General features: G+C 36.3%; 1 protein-coding gene across 26 annotated transcripts in view; it reads right to left on the bottom strand.

Annotated features, from left to right (window-relative positions):
- SOX6 (SRY-box transcription factor 6) overlaps positions 1-20,256 on the bottom strand; it is a 484,589-nt gene that overhangs the window by 361,671 nt on the left and 102,662 nt on the right. For 5 of the 26 annotated variants that reach the window (XM_080595808.1, XM_080595814.1, XM_080595825.1 and 2 more), the window contains exons 4-5: positions 14,195-14,316; positions 8,068-13,877 (exon numbers count right to left, since the gene is read on the bottom strand). The exons of 16 other annotated variants lie outside the window; for them this stretch is intronic. The gene's annotated coding sequence lies outside the window, so the exon portion shown is untranslated. Of the gene's footprint in view, positions 1-6,094; positions 7,207-8,067; positions 13,878-14,194; positions 14,317-20,256 lie in introns of those variants that run through there. 5 more of the 26 variants (XM_080595801.1, XM_080595810.1, XM_080595800.1 and 2 more) reach the window with 4 other exon arrangements.

Consider the following 20,256-nt stretch of genomic DNA (forward strand, 5'->3'; position numbering starts at 1 on the left):
AAAAACCTCAAACCCTTCAGTTTGTTGCTTAGAGTAGCACAAAAAAATAAGAAGGAAAAAAAGCAGAATAAACTGATCAGAAGAAAAAGGAGAGTCATGTCTTAAGGCTCCATAATAAATATTGTTTAAATCTTAGCCTCTGTATGTAAAACCATATTAAGTGTATATATACTGTGAGGTGAAATGTTCAGCTTAATTGGTTAGCTGGTGAGAGTGAAATTTCTTACATCAAAAGGACAACATTTGGTAGTTTGCCCCCAAATCAGCTTCTATAATAAGGTTAACAGTATAAGCAATGGCCAACTTGATTTGCACCCAGTTATCTGCACTCTTAGATCATCTTCTCCTATACAGACAAAATTTCCTGAGAATTAAATGTATATATTTAGATTCTTTGTTCTATATGTCTATATTGTACCTTGTATTCATCAACACCTGAAGTACAACATGCTGGAACATTTTTAATACATGATTTTCAACTTACAAATGTTCTTCTAAACTCTAATATATTTTTTTTGTGTAACAATGAATTATATTTCTCTAATTTTTCAACTATATTTCTCTGTGACTAGAAACTAATAGAGGTTATTTAAAGGCCATCTGCTATAAGACTTTTAAAAAACATATGAACAAATATTTCAGCAGAAAAGGTCTCTTTCAGAGTATAAACAAAAAGAAATGACTTCAGCTTGTCACCTGTCCACTGTCTTCAAGGGTTTTATATATGTTCAAGTTGTAAAGTATGTGTACTTTATTATCTTTTATTTGACAGAAAAGTGATAAACACTCCTTCTAACTGGAGAGGTTTGATCAGCAAAGTAGGATTAAAACAGAAAACAGAATTAATACTTGCTTATTCTTGTAGGAAACATTTATGGATAAAAGCCAAAAAATCATTACAAAATCTACATTCTAACATTAATAATAATAATAATCTAAGCATCTAAAGGTTTTTCTGGATAGGTTCTTTTACAGTTTTCAAAACGTAACAACAGGTTAAAAGATTATGGTATTCCAGAGGAAAAGGCAACACAACCAATGAGAAAAGGAACCGTATTCCAGAGTAGCAGAAAAATTAGGGGACAGCAGCCATTCATGGTGAGATTTATCAAGATCGTGACTGTACTACTTCCAAAGATATGGCCAAAAAACTGGTCTGTGATGCCTTTTTACTCAAAGCCCTTGGGGAAGAAAAAAAAAGTTGACAAAGAACATTGATATGGTCTGTATAATTTCCAAAAGCAATTTTATAAATATTTTACGTAACAAGCAAATATACACAATGCCCAATTCCCAATCTGCTTAATATTATAAATCCTGAAAGTGCAAGGTGGAATAACAGGATGGTTACAAGTCCATTGATAGGCAGGAACTGACTCAAGCATTTTGTAAGTAAAATTGCAACCAATAGCCTGTAAGACTCAGAATCATTCTAATCTACTACCAATTTATATCAGCTAACTCTCAGTATTTTAGCTGATAGTGTTTTACTCCTCTAAAATCTAGAATAGCATCTCTGAAAGTAGAATGATGCACAAGACAGACATATATATTTATACATGCAAGTATGAAGTTTTGTGTCTAATATTAATATGAAAATTATATAGGAAACTATTATGCATACGTACATAAATGACTATGAGATGTATGCATATGTTCACATATATATGCAGATACACTTTTGCATACACAAATATATATATAAATAATGGACAAAACAGACTTGTATGCAGGTACATAAGTATGTGTTTTTGTGTATACTTATATATAGACATTCATTAATACACAGACAAAAATGTCAACGTCATACATACATAATATAGAAGGAATTCACTAAGCTAATTGTTAGTAAGGAAGACTACAGTAAATAACTGCCTTAGTAGTCATTGTTCAACTGCATTATGTGCATTCACATTGGAGGACCAAAGTCTCTGCTACAAATTTTCTACTACATTGATAACCTCCCTAGTCTACATCTAAAAATCACAGTTCAGGTTTATAAAGCTAGATATTTTTAAAATAACAATAAATATTACTTTTTCTTTCAATTGTTTACTGTGTGGTTCAGTCTCTTTAGACTCATCTGGCATCAGTCAATCCATTTTGTATGGTTTTAATAATTTATGAAGATGTATTCAGATACATGGGCACATTTTTTAAACTAAAACAGTTGCTGCACTGCTGGAGGTGCAGAAGTAAAATCAGAACATCACCACTGATGAATTAAAATTCAACTACGAATTAGCTATGTTTCACCGTTGCAGATGAAGTAAATCATTCCTCCTATATATGCCACTATGCTGTTGAAAGTGTGCAGGCAATCTTGTTTCCAAGACTTCTACGATCACCTACCAACTAAGGTATGTTGATCATACCTTTAAAGGCTAGTGGAGTGACGGTGTAAAAAAGCATTCAGAAAAAGGCTCAATAATTTATTTGCTGGTACCAATTTACCTTTCTAATTTTTCCCTGAAAATACCATTTTTAGGAAAATGAATAAATGACATTTCTCACACAATACAGAAGTCGTTATTGATACTAGGAGAAGTAGTCACTTTTTACTCTTTCCACTCACACGCTACAGACAGCTAGTAGCAGAAGACAGAGGACAGACTGTTTGGATTTGACATGTAACTCTGGATTACATGTCACAGCTAAAGGATGCAGGAGCAAATAATCCTAATGAAGTCCATACACTAACTTCAGACCTATATTGATATAGCTCAAAGCAGAACCTAATCCTCCCCAGAACAAAAACTGCTATTCCTGATTGCTTTAGCTGACTTTGACGTCAATTCCAAAATTTAGCTCTTTCTTTGATATAGGAGATCTAGGCAGGTGTGCACTCGACTCCTGGTTCTGAATCCTGACAAGCAAGGAAGGCTTATTATTCTCTTATATAAGTTCAGAAGAAATGTAGCAGCTCCCTTCTTACTAAGAATGTAAAACAAAACAATCTTTCCCTCCTGCAGTGTTTGGCCTTTACATTAAACAATACTGTAGATTAGTAATCAGGTTTACCAGACAGTTGTCATGGGGTCACCAGCAGCAGCTTTTTTTTTTTTTTTGCCTCAAAAATGTGCACCTAATGTGATGATAGCATTAAACAGACTGTAACTGATGGGAGAAGTGGAGAGAAGAAAGAATAATCAACAACATACTGAAAATATCTCTCCAAGAAAAAGCAGTCTATTGAAAAATCACAGACAAGAAAGATTCAGTGTAAGCACTAGTAGACCATATATATTACCTCTATAAATGCTAAAAGCTTACCACAGTAAAGGAAGAACAAAGATAGATGTGATTTAGCTCATGTTTTTCATGCAAAAATTGGGAAGTATGCTTATATATATGTTTGTCGTTTTTTTTCCCAAGTTAAAGACATTTGTTCTACTTTCTTATTAAGTCTAAATTAAACAAATATTGTTATGATGAAAAGTCTGTTTTGAAAAAACTGAACATAAATAGTTAGGATTTGCCTGAGGTAGTTCTCACTAAGGTTTAAAACAGATGATTCTCCCACTGTAAAATGGTAAGAAATTTGCACATGCACATAAACTACCAGATATCAGACAAACTGGGGTATACAGTCCGCATTAGCCACCCCGTCCGGAAGCAGAGAGGCCACAAGGAGAATTTTCTCGTCTGCTGATGTCCCAGAGATGCAGCAACATCTGTGTATTATAGCGGCTGTTGAAGTGCCCAACTTTGGCCTTCTCCCAAGGCAATGGAGGTTGGTCGGTTTGAGCAATTTAATCAGAAGCCCTGACAAACCTCCGCTCTGTTGGGAGCAGCACTGCTTGCCTCCTACACTGAACACCTGCAAAGCCCAGTCTCATCAGCCTGGTTAGTGAAACAGAGACGTCTGTGGGACAACAGTCAAACCCCCATCCTTTGTCTCTCAGAAAATTAGGTGAATACAGTTAGAGAAAGTTTATTTTATTTAAAAAAAAGTCTAAAAGCTCTATAATAATTAGTAACTAGTAATTATACAAATACGGATTTTACTATCTTTGGACGAATGGAAGAAATACCAACAGATTCTTCTCTAGCATCTATGAAAACACAGCTAAAGCCTGTGTAGCAAAACAGCGAGGGGATTACGTTTTACACTTCTAGGGATCTTAGGTGCTATCATCCACTGCTACCACAGAACTGTATTCAGACAATGAAAAATGTCACATTTGATTGCTCCAGGATTTAGCAGCTGAAAATAAAACAATGTGCCTTGAAGAAATTCACTGTTTCATGAGCAAGTCTTCTAAAAAAACTATTGAAATATGATGGATATAATAAAGAACATATGCAATTCCTACTTCTGATGAGGAAAAAAGGAATGAAAAAATGTTTTCCTCTAACTGTGTATAATTCAATTAACTCTTCACACTCTTCTCTCTTTGCAGCTGTTTAAAATACTATTTTCCATAAGACATTAAAAATGCTAGTCCCAAAGGCAAAATGAAATCTTAAAAGATTTCTCTATATATTATCTAAGATGGATCAAGTGATGATAGACACCTACAAACCTAAGTGGCATTTTCAAAAAGCATTGAGCACTTAGCAGCTTGTACGGAAACCAAAGGCCACAAGACACTAGGCTTAGTGACCTGCTTTATTCAGTTATTTAGATTAGGTAGGTTTACTTATTTTTCAGTTCTAACATGTTACAGTTTTTCTTGTTCTAGAAGGAGAGTTCTCAGGTTTCTATATTCTCCATTTAATCTCTTGTTGAGGTAGATACCTACATGCAAAGTCACAAGATTGCCCTGAATTTACCCTTTTTTTCAAGATGCAACCTGGCAATTTTGCATCTGACCGCTCTAAGCTGATGATGCTCTGCGAGGACTCTGCAGAAGTCAGAGTTGTTCATGAGCTCCTTTGGTCCTGAAGCGTGGCTAAGCACCAGCTGCACCATATTTATCTACTTGTTTATGAAAGAGTTTCCCCCTCATTGTGTGGATAACTGACCTTAGCCATAGCTAATAAGACATGAGCTTCCTTGAACTATGCAGCTTTACACTGAATCTTATAAAATACTTCAGTGTCACCCATACAGCCTCACTGAGCTCCTAATGAACTGAAACACATTCTCTCTCCAGCACTGTCATCACAGACAAGGTGTGGTCCAAGAAACAAAAAACACTGGCCCAACCTTTTCTTCGGCCATCTGTTTCTGTAGACAAGCTTCTCGTTACTACCAGGCTTTAATAAAGTAGAGAATGAAACGACGTGTAGATATTTACGCTCCACCCCACCCATCATGTCATCTTACTGTCCCTACCATGCAGTGACGAGAACAGTTTGCTTTCTGCAGGTAAACCGCTTCAGCAGCCGCCCCTAAATTTCAGCTGTGTTTCCAGATATACAGCTGGCTAGTCAAAGACCTCTGGAACTTACTCTAGGAATCCACCACTTCTCAGCCTCAAGCCTTTAGACACATTGGGGAGCTACACAGTCTGCATTGAAGAGAATGCAGCAACTTTACTTAACGTGAAAACTCTGCTCAAACTAGTTCTGCTAAATCAGATGTTCTTATCAATCAATTCCAGATGTTTCAAACTTTTTTTTTTTTTTAATAGACAACCAAGAAGCTACAACTGGCACAAAAGCAAGGGTCATATCAGCCATAGAACCCTGCAGAACTGGCTGCGGGGACTTTTTTCACAGGTTATGTTATATGATACTGTTGAGTTTGAAATGAGTCACAGGAATGGACACAAAAAGACAGCGTCTGCTCTTTTGTTTCCTTTTTATATTTAACAATATTACTTTTATCATAGTTACTATATTTAAATTACTATAAGTTACTATATTTAAATTACTATAATTAAATGACAGTTTACACTGGCTTATAGCTGAGAAGTTTTTCAAGACTTTCTCTTTAGTTGTGGGTAATATTTGACGATTTAGGATTCTGCCAATGAACCAAAAATTAGAATAGATTTTAAAATGATTATTAAAGTCTGTCAGTTGAATCAATACAGTGTGTCAGCTACATTTACACACAAAATACAATAAATCCTGAAATACTACTTCAAAATCCAACCAATTTGTCTACTTTGTGGGTTAACACACACATAAGTAATACAATCACCTTTAATCAGTCCAAGTGAGCACACAGCAAGTTTCATTTTGTTTTTGTTTTTTTCTCCAACAGAACTACACTGGTTGTTCCTGATGAAGTTCCAAGCAGAGCATTCCAAAGATTCACTCGTGCAGGAAAACATTTGAGCTTGACTCAGTTGCCAGCTCTTTCCTAATTTTACTATTCACTTTCTCATTCTGAAGCAAGCATTCTTCTCCAGTACTAGTTAAAAGAGCTCCTCTAATTTAACTTTAATTTTTGCCTTCAACATCTGGGAAACTTCATTTCTCTAATCAGTTTCTTACTTTCCTCCACTAATTACAATCTTGTTTTTTCACGTATATCATTTCCTGTGCGATAATTTTGCATCATTCGTTTTCTTGCTCTTTATATATTTCCTAGACGCTAGTGTTCAAATTCAGGCAAAGCAGCTTATTTATGATGTCCACCTTCTCCTAAAAATAAAATAAAATAAAATAAAATCTAGGATAAAATGTGCCACGATAACCTATTTGCTTCCCTATACCTGAATGTTTAGCATAGCTTCCAAAATGCCAGTATTTGTTGCCCTGGAAGCTCCATCCACAGCGGATTCTGGGATTTCAGTTTACTTGAACGTGATGAGTCACTCTTCAGAAGAACCAGGCACCTGCTGCCTCTTCTTGAGCAGGCAACGTCACGACGTCACATGCAAACCAGCAAGGCCTGGCAGACCAACACCACTTCCCTTTTCACTTTCCTTACTGCCTGTTTTTCCCTTCTTTCCCTTTCTCCTTTGTCCTAGGCCATATCTCAATCCATTCTCAAAATCAAAAGGTTTCTTCCTTTCTGTATGGTTCATGAAAGGTTGCCATGTAGAATAAAATTGCTACAGGGGCTCAGCCTTTACATTTGGGTTGCTTTGCTTTTAATCTGCCTTTTGATTCTTGCCTTATCACAACCCCTACCAGGTAGCTTTCAGGCTGTTTCATAGGCATCAGCTAAAATCTAGAGATGGTAAACTTTTTCACCATGACAGATACTGTAGTAACACTATAAGCATATTTAATGCCATTCTACAAGCAAATCAGATTTTTTTAAAATGCTACTAATTTAAGTAACAGCACACAATTTAGGAAAAAAAAAATGAAACACTGTAAACACACTAAGTTCTATAGTATTAAACCACGACTATTTAAAACATTTTACACATCTCATATAATAAGCTAAATAGTGTAGACCGTTGAAAAAAAAATACACGTTCACCATAACTTTGGTTTAATAAAATTGGCACAAATATAACAGGCAAATTTCAGAGTTTTCTCGAGATAGAGCTATGAGTCTTTAGTAAAATTAGTAAAACTATAAGAAGATTATGTCCAGTTGATCTAATGGTTTGGTTTTCATTTCTCTGTATAAACACAGCAGTATGTTTACCAAACATCCATTTCCTTCTAACTCCAGATCATAGATTTTTAAACCCCACCAGAAAAAAAAAAGAAAAAAAAAAGTTGTTTTTTTAAATGAACACGAATGCGTTCATGATATTTCAAAAACAAACTTTAATATATCATTCATATCGTGTGAACACTGAACTATAATATCCCTGTAAATGAAAGAGCTCTGTAACATAAATATTTCCATAAACTTCCACAATATGTTCAAGCATGACTAAAGAAAAAATACATAATATATAGCTTGCTGTTGCAAAGGACTCTGCAGGTTTTGCGATCAGGTCTCATACTTAACCGCACACCAGTTAAGAACTGTTAAGATATTTCACAGTTAAATACACTGCTTAGCTAACAAATATTTCCTCTTACCAATGTTAAAGCACAATTATAATTTCTTTCATTCATTTGAGGAAATTGAGGATCAACATATGCCGTTTCATCTGCTGACAGTTCAAGTAAATCAACAAAGATTCTTTTTAAAACTGAATTCTCCTTCGATGAAAAACAAAAAGAAAAAACAATATTTCTTTGAGATGATGTCTAGCTTACCTGGCTTTGCCATTCCACACCGACAGCCCGAACAATATTATCAGCTCTTCAGGTACTAATTCTTGCTAACTGGAAGGATATTTTCTCTCTTGCTGGATTAATAATCAACTTTCCTGATAGTTCATTTGTAATTCTCTTCTGGTTAACCCTTTGTATGGCTCCCATTTTGAACTCAGCAGACTACACTGTGCAGTTCATTTTAATATGAAAATAATAAAATATTTCATAGCACACACGCGACAACTAAGTAAAGATATAAAGAGAAAGTTTAATAGATTATTCAAAAAAAAAAAACAATTAATTCTTAAAATAAGACTTTCTTTTTCTTAGAGACTCTACTTACTAAACCTAGGAGCCCAGTAAACCAAAGCATCAACAAACTGAAAGCTGGGAAGTCCAGCAGCTCGGAAGACAGCATGCTCCCATAAAGCTACTGCTCAAACTCGCCTCTTCAGTGTACGTGTAAATACACAGTACGTGTAAACACGCCTGCTGAACTCTGAAAATAACATCTTTTATTATTGAATACCGTGCTGAGAAATTACCACAGTTATCAGCTTGTGCAAGGCCGTCCATCTGTGTTGTCAGAAAGCAAGAGCAAGAGTGGCCAGGAGTAAAAATGAGATAAGAGAGGCCCAGAATAGCTAAAAAGGGGAGTTCAAATAAGGTCAAAACAGTTTAAGATGGGATACTTAGTAATTATATGTAATTTTATTTTTCCAAAGTAATAGGAGTGAATTCCATAAATTTTATCAGTTTCATAAGAATTCAATATATTTTGGTAGCTCTGCAGTGGAATAAGTAGAAAGATTATAAAACAAACCAAGCAAAGGGTATTAGAGGTCTAGTACAGGAAGGTGAAACAATCTGGAAGTCTGAACCTGAAGAAACTAGATATAAGATGGACCTTGGGATGTGCTTTGGTTGGGGGCAGAGGGAAGAGGAAGAGAAAAATAAACTTGTTGCATGGCTGACGTGCATCATGCTGCAAAAAACAGAGAAATCATACAAAAAACCTTGCTTTTCTTTTTTTGTTGTTCTTTTTCCTGGAAAACAATTACTTGGGGCTTTTGGATGCTCTAGGGAAAATGTGAGACAACAGTTTGGTCTACTAACAGAATCACTTTCCTCATAAATTGTGCTATAGTTGTTTTATTAAATAATACTGCAGTATTTTTATTTTTTCCCTTAGACAAAGGGACAGAATCACCTAAAGTTACTGCATAGCACAGAACAGACTTTGGCTATTTCCCTTTTTGTAAGAGAAGTCCTATAACAAATCTATTTTTACACAACTGTAGGTCTCTGCTCTCTCTACCACTCTCTTTACTGTAAGAACTAATACAGTTTGCTGTAAACTTTCTCTGATATGTGCTTTAGAATTTATGATAAAATGCTATAAAATGTTGAAGCAAATTTATTTCATATTTATAGTTAATTTTATTCTGTGTGCGTTTGAAGGAAAACCTTTTAAGAACACCAATAATGTGAGAAAGCTACAACAACTAAATTTATTGTTAAGTATCACATCAGTGGTACTCCTGGGGGCTCCTCTTCACGGGAAGAAAGCTTAAACAACATTTTCTAACACGTTGGATTGCTTCCCAGAGATGTGATGGCCTACAGAGGGTGTACTGAACAAAGCAGGCTAGAATAGTAAGTCAGTAAACAACCCTTTTCAGAGGATGGTCACAAATAAGTGCAACTTTGTTTAATAAAGGCAAATTATAGTTATCTTTTGTTTTTCAGAAAGGGTGTTGTCTTCCTCTCCTATTTCACCTGACTAAGCTGGTGGTATCTCTTCCATCACCTGACTTTGTGGCTGGCTAGAAATAATGGGACAGAACAATCCTCCATTGTTCCAAGAGACAATGACCTTTCATGTCCTTGAAGCTTGCCATGACCTTTCATCTCTCCTAGCCTCCAATGGTCTCTCCTAACAACTAAAACTAGACTCAGGCTGAATTCCAGATTGTCATAAAAAGCCCTGTCCTTTCGAAACAAAACCAATTTTTACACCAAGGTGGAGGAGAAACACAGGTCCATTGTTCCCGCACAGATGGAAGTTAGAGTTACTAAGGCAACAGCTCTAATCCCCCTTTTTACCACCTTTTTCACATCGCTGGCCTATCAAGTGTGCTACCTTTTAACTCATAAGCTCAAAAGCTGGTAGTCTAACTGACTGCCCTAATTAGCTACGATTTTCACAGTACAGACAACATGATGAGCTAATCGAAATTTGCAAAATAATGACGTACCTCCAGCAAATATTCCTCCTCCTGAGGCCCTGTCTTAGAATAACAATAATGAGACCATTATTAGAGGAGGGCATTAAAATGCTGCACTGCTGCTAAACAGAGAACTTAATTGTTCTGGTCTTGTCCATTGAATCAACAACCTATTGTTGTGGACTTGAAAAATAAAGGACTGGAGAATGGGTGCCATAATGATTAGTCTGTGCTGCCATACCAGCACTCTGTAGAATTGTTTTCCTTTTGAAACTCTTGATGGACTAGTAGTTTTGTTTAAAAGTAATATAAAAGGCAATTGTCTGGATAAAAAGTCCTATTTATTGAAATCTTTAGAAGCAGTTGCATGGATTTGTTCGTGACCCCCAGGACAAAAACATAGGGACCATAATAATGCTATTTGTAGAGACCACTGCTTGCAGTGACACGAGATAACACTGTCCTGTCTAGCTACTGTAAAAGGAAGGAAGGCATTTCCTTTGCAGACAGAAATAATGACAGAAGGTCAAATAGTGGACAGATCCAATTCATCTCTAAAAAGGAAGAGGTTTTATTAAAATAAAAAAAAAAACTAGTATATTTGGTCACAACTTAGAATTTGGGGTCTAGATCAAACTGATAAAGGTATGCCTAAGTCAGCCACAACAGAGGTCTTTTTTGTTTGCTTAATGGCTTAGATATTAAGAATGACTGACCTTGTTTTTGATTTGCATGTTCTATGGAATTCTATCATAAACTTTGTCATTGGGAAACTGAATAATATACCTTGAGGTGAAGCAACTCAGCTGATGTAAATTGCAATTTACTTTTAGCTTTGGACAATCGTTATTTAAAATTGGGGCTGAGAAGAAAAGATACGTAAAATCTTTGGACTGTCTTTTTTTTTACTTCTTCCTATTTTTATTGATAAGAAGTGAAATGTATGGTTTGTCACAAATTGTTTAAAATAAACAAAATATCTTCCTATTTTTATTGAGAAGAAGTGAAATGTATGGTTTGTCACAAATTGTTTAAAATAAACATGATCTTAAGGGAAAAATAATCCTGCAAATCAAAAATCATAATTTTATTACATCAAATCATTATTAAGTAATGTTACATAAGCAGTAATATATTTACATTTTGGAACAGAAAGTGAAATTGTGTCTTTTTTTCCTTCTTTTTTTTTAAATAGTTAGCTCTCAATGAACCCTTCTACATAAAGATTGCTCAGAAATAGGTTATGACTCTAGGTTAATATGAACAACCAGAAACAAGTGAATTAGGGCTTGAAAGAATACCAATGGGAACTGTTATTTAATTCAATGGGGAAAAGTTTAGAATTTAATTTTTTCTTATTCTTATCAACATATTGTAAATCAAAATGAGAATAAAAGTAAAAAGGGAAGAAAAAAACAAAGGGAGAAAACAAAGTTAAAGGTTAACCCACAAGGCATTTTCAGCAGTCCTTAGAACTGCTCACGTAATGAAGAGTTGTCTTGCATGCACTCACAGAACACATTTTCTTTAAACTCAGTCTTTTCTTTTGTAAATTGAAAAATGCCTAATATAAAGAAGTATTAAATTGTAAATAAGACCTCTTGCTTCATTCAATCCATGCTTTGCTTCATTTATCTTCATCTTGTTAGGCTAAATTAATTAACAATCTCTGTGTTGCACACTTTCTCTTTTCATTACATCAAATAATGGCCTGGATATGGGAGAAAACCCTCACCACAGGGATCTTGAAATACTACCTTGAGGAAGAGTCTGTTACATATGTATTGCTTTAGCAATACTAACTAGCTAGATGTTACAACATTTATTAAATGGATTCCTCATTGCTTTAAAATAATGATTCTGATTTTGTGAGAAATAAAAACATTTTTAAAAACTCAGAGGCTTGCAATAGATCATGCTACAATTTGGGAGCCACAAGTCACTAAGAAAAAAAAAGTACATAAATTCATAAATAGTTTTACTCGGTGCTTTCTTTAATGTAAAAACCTGCACTTGACTACAATTTCTGGCCAATTGTGTATACAGTCTCAAATATATTAAAGTGTCAAATTACTCAAACCATGTTGCTGTGCCATTTGTCTGTGAATGTTTGGTACGTAATTAATTGGATGGCTGGAATAGTTTCATTCGTAAATCTAGGTATTTTAATACTGTAATGGGGAGCAATGTGCTAAACTATTAGGCAAGTTTTCTTCCTTTAACCTACATTATAGCATCTAGAGCAAAAGGACAAAACAGTAAAGCCTTTTTTAATCTCACCCTGATCAAACAGCCCTCTTTCTCCAATCACAGCTTTGTGCGTGATATCTTTCTGCTAGTGTTTCTTATTTAATTAAAACAGACACTGACAGAAGGACATGGATTAGGACTGTAATGATGCATTTACTTAGATTAATCGGAGGCTCCTTTTGGAGTAATGGCTTAAACAAAGAACAAAAGGAAATTGTTATGAAACAGCCTTTTATCCCACGCAAAGGTCACATTATGAGGTTTTTAATTTTGTCAGCCTCTGTTATATTGGGCCTTGCTACTGGAACATGAGAAGTGCTTCTCTCTCCTTCTCCCCCGAGCCAAGCCAGTTATTATAATACAGCCATTAATGCTGCAAATTAAAATGTCTGATTTTAAAACAGGTTGCTTAGCTTTCAAAGCCCTCTAATTAGCATGTTGTGCATTGTTGTGAAGGAAAGAAACCTAAAATGCTAATGACCTGCTGCCAGGTGACCACACTGCTGTGCAAAATAATACAGACCCTTTCAAGTAGTAGTAGTAATAATAATAATAATGCCCAGCTCTTATGAATTACCCAACTCCAGGTCTGCTCTGCACCACATGTGCTTAAAGAAACAAGTACCTATCCAGCCAAAGATCAGAGTTCAGCAGTCAGCACAAGAGATTGTTGTATGTTAACTGGACAGAAGTCTGTGCCCATTCAGGCACCATAAGGGAAGAGAAAAACATCTGAAACCGCCAAGGTGATACTTGGACCAGGCGCAGAGAGAGCACAGAATGGAAAATTCTTACACTCTCAGACAGAAATGACAGATGCATTAAGAAGCCAGACCCAACTTGCTGCTTTTGTGTTTTGTTTTCAGAAGGCAAAAATGCATTAAAAAATAAATAAATAAATAAATAAATAAAAAGACAGATACAGTTTCATCCCTTCCCAGTTTGCTATTTATTGTAAGAATTCATTGGACAAAAAAAATCAAGCTAGAACTGCAAAATATCAAATGCTTTCTGCAAGCCTTGAGATATTTTCTCTAAAATACGTTACAGGAGAATGTCTGACAATGCAACCTGAGAGTAGGAAGAAGCCTCATAGTACTTGATTATTTTTTTTTGAATACTTGAGTTTTAGCAAATTTACACATTTCATACTAAATTTTAAAGAAAAGAACTCTCATCACGCAGTGACAAAATGTGTCGTGACTTCCTTCATGAAATCGTAGCTGCAAAAATATTTATTTGGTCTTCTGCACCACATAAGCTGCGCACAGAACCAACCTTTCTCCGGTCACAGAGGCCACATCTCTGGCAAGCTGAAATGTCACGCAGAACCTAGAGACACAAAACATGATACCAGCAACGAAGCCAAACCTTGCTGACCGTGCCAATACTGGGTCCAAACAGCAGCAGCAGTGGCTGCTGTCCGGCACCACAGAGAATAACTTCCTGAAAAGCCCTGAATGATTAGCTGGGCAGCCAGGATTAACCCCACTTGACCTGTTTTTTTGTTTGGTTGGCTTTTTTTTTTTTTTCCTTTTTTTCTTTAACCAACAGTCGTCGTTTTATTTTTTAAAAAAAAAAAAAAGTTTTCTCTGTGTAACTTGCCGACATTGCTATAAGGATCCTGGTTCAACTGCCTCCAAACATACCAGCACAGCGTGACAGCGTTCTTCTGAGGTCACTGTAGTAGGAAGTTGGATGAGATGTTGAGAAGCTGAGCTGGCCCTGATGCCTGTTCATTCGCAGAAGTCTCCCACCTTTCAAGTGATCCCTAATTGACCAGCAAGAGACAAAAATGGCTGTAGAAGAGATTTCCAGTCATTTTTATCCCTTATTACATTCTGTTGTACTTAAAAGCCCATCAGTCCAGAAGCAAGGTACTGTGCAATTTCAAATTCCAACGGCCACAAAAGCAGTGCGCAACAGAAAGCACAGTTCAGTTCTTCTCCAGATAAATCGCAAAACAGCCAGGTTAGCAAATAAAATATATATAGATGACCATGGGTGTGGTTTCATCTCAAACCCATGCATCAACACACTATTACTATTCTCTGTTTTACACAGTCCAGGCCAGCTTCTACCACTTCTTTGCCACTACATTCCCTCAGAATATAGTCCCAACCCTGGGGGTGGGGGAGTGGAAACTTGCCCTTAAAAATATTAACAGAATAACATGTAAGTCACTGATACAACCTACATCAAAAAGGAAAATACACTTAAGTGCAAAAATGGTAATTTCAGCTAAGTTACCACTCAAACACTTCAGCTGTTTAAAAGGTGGCAAATGAATTCTGGTAAACAAAATGTTAATAAAATTAACTACATGGTGGTACTCTACCTGTTTGAAAAAATGCTGAACTTCACAACAGTGTTCTACAACCCAGAGATATCACTGTCATTAGCCACTGCCACTCTTTATTTAAATTTAACTGCCAGTCTGCCACCATAACCAAATCTTGAGATAAGAGAACCTGTTTCCACAGACACATGCATCATCCACTAGTGTTCCTTGGCTGCCTCTTAGTTGTTATTTTTCTTGACTAAAACCACCTTTGCAACAGAAAACACACTGCTAAGTTTATTTAGAAAACAAATGCAGTAGCATCTAAGGAAAAACAGACTTTGTGCGAAGTGATAGGTGGCTCCATCCTTTAAAACTCACAGCCAGGAAATTCCCTTTATTTTCACTTGTGGCTGTAAACATACTGTGTTTGTAGAATTCATCATAACAAAGTATTTTAAAGGCATCTTGTGACAGCTACCATATTGATATTCACCATGCAAATACACCGTTCCCCAAAATTTCTGTTTGTTCCTTAAAATGTACGACATATGCTATGGCTCTTTTAGAGAACAAGGAATAGAATTTGCGTTAGTATCCTACACAGAACATGAATTCATGCTTTAAGATCAGAGCTGCTTAGATAGCAAATTATCTGTATCATTTCACATTTACCAGCTAGAGAGCTGTCCAGGTACAGCCCATGTACAGGCAGCATTAGAACAATCAGCACCTACACAAATGCAGCACTTTGCATTCTGTGGATTTTGCTGAATACCCACATAGAGCATAGGAATATGTGTCAAAGAACATCAGTATTCCAGTAATCTGAGACTTCAGGGTAGGAGTCGGACAAGACTTGGGTTGGCAGAGCAGCAACTAGTGGCATGGCACAGCGGAAATACTAGCAAAGCAGTAATCATGACAATGTGGTGCAGAATAAGACATTGATTGGGCTTTCATATGTTAGGAGTTCAACTGGGCCCATCAATGTACATCTCAAAGTAACTCTAGTGCTCTGTTACGCTGATCCCAGAAACTCTGGAGGCCAATACAGAGCAAAAAAGACAATTTACTGTTTCACCTGTCTGAACATAGTTCTAAGGCACACAAACAAAGGTCACAATATGCTCTGCACTGACAGGAAGCAGAATAAAATGCATTTCTAGGAAAAAAATAATCAACTCATTGAGATTTTGTGCATAACAATGTAAGTAGTTTCAACACAAAGAAGAAAAGAGAAAAGAGAAGTTGGATCCTTCTAAAAATGCTTTTCACTCAAGTTGCCCAACAGATTAATCACTATACACGTGTATATACACACACATATAATAAAACCCATATAACATGGTAGTATGTATATAATGGAATCCATATAACAGTCACATAATGAAACCCAATCTTGTTCTTCAAATTACCAGCTTGTACCCGCCAGCACGAGCACTGATTATACAAAACAGCAATTTTCTCTATCATCATATACTGTGAAACAGGAGTAGCGCTCATCTCTAAGCACCAGTAACAGCTCTTTGGTTTGTCCCATTATGCGCAACCTCTCTCTGTTTTTTTTTTCCATGTACCCTTCTCTACAGGTTCTCTGCCTCCTATTCCACCTGGTCAGTCCCTAGTGTATGCACAGCTTTGTGCATCTGTCAGATAAGAGAAAGCAGAGCTGTCTGCTCTTCGGGTTTCCAGAATGCTGCATTTGGGTCATACAAAGTAGCTTTTGTCAGCCCTAGGAACTACAGCAGCAAGCAACTTACATATTTGATTTAAAGTCACATATCAGATTACCATATTCACCACCAGAAATTCTTATTACAATTTAAATCTTACTGCAATCCTAGATATTCCATCTCATTCCAAAACTTCATTCCCATCTGGTTTCTGATATAATGTACAAAACAGCATACAATATCTTTTACATTTCTTACTTGGTTTTGGAACCATTGCCACTACGAACATACCAATGAACTTTTGAACTAACACCCTAAACTCTCTTCACAATTGTAGTCTTCATATTTTTGTCTGCTTTTTTTTTCAGTCATTAAAATAAACTAGACAAATGCATCACACAAGCAGTCAGCTCCAACTCTTCTGGCTACTGCTGTTTAATTTCAATAAATGGTAGGGCTATTGTATTCCAGGCTGTTTTCTGCAAGAAAATACTTGTTTATGCAATTCACAACTGATTCTACAGGGAGGGGCAGAAATTACATTGATAAACTATTTCATATTATAAGGAATAGCAAAGTTACCCATACACTTTCATATGCAGATGATACACTCAATGAACATTTCAAAAAACATTGTTGCATGCTAGCACACCTAAGTAGCCTGCACGAATTATGGAAAACTATCCATATGCAAACTTGACTTTAGTATCGGTTCAGAAACACAGGCTAAGCTTAAGGGGAAACTTGGCCAAATGTAACTGTTACGGGATTTAAGTTTGGTGGTGGACACAACATGACGTAGCCAATACAGGGAAAGGCACGTGCATATATAATTATGTAGTTTCATAGTCACATACAAAAGATAGCTATGCGTCTCCTCAGAAGACAATTCACTAGGCACCTTGAAGCATTTAATTTTTTAACTAGCATTTAACAATTTTCCTACTAGTCAAAACCTCTCAATCAGTGTTGCCTAAGAAGGAGGCACACAGAACAATAAAGACTATTTTTGACTCTGTACCTGGCATGCCAATTACCTTTTTATGCCTTGGTTTACCCATGTGTAAAACAGGAGAAACAATACCTGTATAAATCACCTTTCTAAACTGCTTTAAGATTTGCTGATAAAATGAGGTATACAAGGGAAACTGAATTGCTAAGCAGTCTGAAACAGGTATCACTTAAAAGAAGAAATAAAGGAACAGTTCTTCTTGTTTCTTTTTCTTTTCTCTACTGTTAAAGTTTTCAATACGCAGTCAGCCTGTCCTAAAATTGCATTGTTTTATTATAACGTGGATCAGAACAGACAAATTAATCAGGTCAGGACAGTGAGTGCACTTTGTTTACATGCTATATCCTGTACGTATCTTTCCTAGGTTCAGACTCAAATCCAGCTCCAGCTGCAACAGCTTTCAGACTGACAGATCTCTCTGGAGCTGTGCCACACAGTGTTTCAAACCTGGAAGGTGCTGCAAGCGTGCGCTTCCATTATGCTGCTTAGACCTGCAGACATCCGATGTATGCAGTCCTTCAGGCAGTCAAATTATCAGGATTTTAAATGCATCATTACTAAACAGTGGAATTAGAACACATAACCTCTCAGAAGGGAATACTCTTAAATACAGTACAATGACTCTTTTACAGTCCGCTCTCAAAGAGTTCAGGTTAATAGATTTTGAAAATATATCACTGTTGACATATACTAATATTTTGGGGGTATATCTAAACTTTTACAATATTTCCACTGCTGTCACAGCCAGAAACTGTTTCATACTAAAGGAAACTAAAGTAGTTTAGTAAGCAAACCAATTCAATGTCTTTAAACATTCTTGTAACCATTTGGTGTTTCACCAAGCTGTAAGTCACATACACAGAGCACAAGATTACTTAGTATGGTTATGAAGTTTTGCTCACAATCAGAGAATGCGCTGTACAATGTACTTGATCTCTGACATTTGTGAAAATATGATTATTCCACATGGACTTTGAAAACACGGGTTTTCCAATTTTGCTTACATAGATATGTTTATAATATATGCACATATACGTGCATATTATACGCTTACATTTAAGCAAAATCATTAGGGTCTGTTCTCAGCCTTTCCTTCAAAGCCAAGTAGTTAGAGCAGATGGAAACACGTAGCCATTTCTCAGCTCTGGTGTCTGAAAGAGGACACCGCAAGGCACAGGACTAGCAGGTGCCTTAGGAAGCAGATGCCTCGGCACCAGAGGAGGGAGCAGCACTCAAGAGGAGAACGAGAGAGGCGACAGCCTGGGATAGCTCAAGGACTCCCTACCAAACCCCAGGATCTTCCTGCTAACATCTGCGCTTGACAGGAAGCGCTGGTGAATGGTTCCTTGAGATGGACTAGTACAGATTAGAAAAGTGTTGTGAGAAAGCAAAGAGTTAAAAACATAAGTTTATATAGAAGTTTAAGATAATCACAGAGAAAGTGATTATCTTAAATCCTAGACAGAGATTGTTTTGCTTCATTTTTGCCCTCAAGCCTGCACCTTTTGTCATTATGAAATGCATACCCAGCCCTCACTTGGTAAAATATTTGTGTTGCCATGCAGTTAAACAAATGTTTTTTTCATTTTATTTTAAAATCGCCTCCCACCCGTTTCCCTAAACAGTGGCCATCAGTCCAGCTGGACAGCGTGTGCAAGCTGCCCAGTTAAGTCTCCTCCTGCCCTCATTAAAAGGGTCCCTTTCTTATTTCATCAGACAGAACATGATAGGAGATGATAGGACTTTAAAAATAATGGAGGGAATCTGAAAGGAATTCTGATTCCACAATAGTCCCGCATTCCACTATAACTCACAGCACATGACTGGCATTCGGCATGATAGCTTTAGCACAGAAAGTGCAGAAGATCAAGGAGATTCTTATTTTTTCACACACATATTCACGACTCCATTGTGTTCTTTTCCCTCTAATTTTCTTCCTCCTGATTCTTTGTATGAAATATGAAGAACTCACAAGTATGATTATCAAATTTATGGTGTATGCTTGCTACATCTCACATTACAGTCTCACAGTTGTTTGCCCTGCAGTCTGAAAGATTTGCATAGTGTTTAAATGGAAGAGATCTATACAAACTATAGTTAAAATATTATTACATTTATATGTTTTTCTATATGAACTAGTAAAAAAAATAATTTTTTATTCTACTGTAGGGCAACATTTTACTACAATTAAATGAAAAGGCTTAGCTCTGCTACTTCTTTGAAAAGAATCATGACCAAAAAGAGACAATTTTAGAAGCATGACTGGAAGATGATAAAGAAATTCTATTTCCATATGAGGTAATATCACAACTAAATACATCTTGTTGATATTTAAAATCTGAATGTCTTCCCTTTTGTAATTCTTTCATCTGTGTGCAGAATTTATGCAAGAGGTTTGAGAGAGAAAAGAATAAAGTGTTTGCCTTTAATCCCAATGGTTTTTCCTGCTGTTGTGTAGCTTTTGTTGTTTTTGTTTGTTTGTTTAAATCATTATCTTTTCCCTTCCCACCACTAGTGACCATTGCTGCAGCACCACAGCTCCAGCTGTGAGCTTGAACACACAGCTCCCTGAAGCCAAAACAAGTGTTGCTTTTCTGATTTAAGAACAAGGGACACTGGATGGGGGGAGAAGCTTAAGATTCCATTTCTTCTGAATCTCAGTGTCACCCCTTAACGGAGTATATGACACAGCTACCTAGACGTTATGACAAATTACAAGAAAAGCTGCTGCAATTAGGATTA

Source organism: Anser brachyrhynchus (genome assembly GCF_964034855.1).
Source record: "Anser brachyrhynchus genome assembly, chromosome: 5".
Lineage (NCBI taxonomy): Eukaryota > Metazoa > Chordata > Aves > Anseriformes > Anatidae > Anser > Anser brachyrhynchus.